The following is a 2,432-nucleotide window of genomic DNA, read 5'->3' on the forward strand; positions in this document are numbered from 1 at the left end:
TAAACCCTAAACCCTAAACCCTAAACCCTAAACCCTAAACCCTAAACCCTAAACCCTAAACCCTAAACCCTAAACCCTAAACCCTAAACCCTAAACCCTAAACCCTAAACCCTAAACCCTAAACCCTAAACCCTAAACCCTAAACCCTAAACCCTAAACCCTAAACCCTAAACCCTAAACCCTAAACCCTAAACCCTAAACCCTAAACCCTAAACCCTAAACCCTAAACCCTAAACCCTAAACCCTAAACCCTAAACCCTAAACCCTAAACCCTAAACCCTAAACCCTAAACCCTAAACCCTAAACCCTAAACCCTAAACCCTAAACCCTAAACCCTAAACCCTAAACCCTAAACCCTAAACCCTAAACCCTAAACCCTAAACCCTAAACCCTAAACCCTAAACCCTAAACCCTAAACCCTAAACCCTAAACCCTAAACCCTAAACCCTAAACCCTAAACCCTAAACCCTAAACCCTAAACCCTAAACCCTAAACCCTAAACCCTAAACCCTAAACCCTAAACCCTAAACCCTAAACCCTAAACCCTAAACCCTAAACCCTAAACCCTAAACCCTAAACCCTAAACCCTAAACCCTAAACCCTAAACCCTAAACCCTAAACCCTAAACCCTAAACCCTAAACCCTAAACCCTAAACCCTAAACCCTAAACCCTAAACCCTAAACCCTAAACCCACAACCCTAAACCCTAAACCCTAAACCCTAAACCCTAAACCCTAAACCCTAAACCCTAAACCCTAAACCCTAAACCCTAAACCCTAAACCCTAAACCCTAAACCCTAAACCCTAAACCCTAAACCCTAAACCCTAAACCCTAAACCCTAAACCCTAAACCCTAAACCCTAAACCCTAAACCCTAAACCCTAAACCCTAAACCCTAAACCCTAAACCCTAAACCCTAAACCCTAAACCCTAAACCCTAAACCCTAAACCCTAAACCCTAAACCCTAAACCCTAAACCCTAAACCCTAAACCCTAAACCCTAAACCCTAAACCCTAAACCCTAAACCCTAAACCCTAAACCCTAAACCCTAAACCCTAAACCCTAAACCCTAAACCCTAAACCCTAAACCCTAAACCCTAAACCCTAAACCCTAAACCCTAAACCCTAAACCCTAAACCCTAAACCCTAAACCCTAAACCCTAAACCCTAAACCCTAAACCCTAAACCCTAAACCCTAAACCCTAAACCCTAAACCCTAAACCCTAAACCCTAAACCCTAAACCCTAAACCCTAAACCCTAAACCCTAAACCCTAAACCCTAAACCCTAAACCCTAAACCCTAAACCCTAAACCCTAAACCCTAAACCCTAAACCCTAAACCCTAAACCCTAAACCCTAAACCCTAAACCCTAAACCCTAAACCCTAAACCCTAAACCCTAAACCCTAAACCCTAAACCCTAAACCCTAAACCCTAAACCCTAAACCCTAAACCCTAAACCCTAAACCCTAAACCCTAAACCCTAAACCCTAAACCCTAAACCCTAAACCCTAAACCCTAAACCCTAAACCCTAAACCCTAAACCCTAAACCCTAAACCCTAAACCCTAAACCCTAAACCCTAAACCCTAAACCCTAAACCCTAAACCCTAAACCCTAAACCCTAAACCCTAAACCCTAAACCCTAAACCCTAAACCCTAAACCCTAAACCCTAAACCCTAAACCCTAAACCCTAAACCCTAAACCCTAAACCCTAAACCCTAAACCCTAAACCCTAAACCCTAAACCCTAAACCCTAAACCCTAAACCCTAAACCCTAAACCCTAAACCCTAAACCCTAAACCCTAAACCCTAAACCCTAAACCCTAAACCCTAAACCCTAAACCCTAAACCCTAAACCCTAAACCCTAAACCCTAAACCCTAAACCCTAAACCCTAAACCCTAAACCCTAAACCCTAAACCCTAAACCCTAAACCCTAAACCCTAAACCCTAAACCCTAAACCCTAAACCCTAAACCCTAAACCCTAAACCCTAAACCCTAAACCCTAAACCCTAAACCCTAAACCCTAAACCCTAAACCCTAAACCCTAAACCCTAAACCCTAAACCCTAAACCCTAAACCCTAAACCCTAAACCCTAAACCCTAAACCCTAAACCCTAAACCCTAAACCCTAAACCCTAAACCCTAAACCCTAAACCCTAAACCCTAAACCCTAAACCCTAAACCCTAAACCCTAAACCCTAAACCCTAAACCCTAAACCCTAAACCCTAAACCCTAAACCCTAAACCCTAAACCCTAAACCCTAAACCCTAAACCCTAAACCCTAAACCCTAAACCCTAAACCCTAAACCCTAAACCCTAAACCCTAAACCCTAAACCCTAAACCCTAAACCCTAAACCCTAAACCCTAAACCCTAAACCCTAAACCCTAAACCCTAAACCCTAAACCCTAAACCCTAAACCCTAA

This window comes from Amaranthus tricolor, chromosome 13, assembly GCF_026212465.1.
Source record: "Amaranthus tricolor cultivar Red isolate AtriRed21 chromosome 13, ASM2621246v1, whole genome shotgun sequence".
Classification (NCBI taxonomy): domain Eukaryota; kingdom Viridiplantae; phylum Streptophyta; class Magnoliopsida; order Caryophyllales; family Amaranthaceae; genus Amaranthus; species Amaranthus tricolor.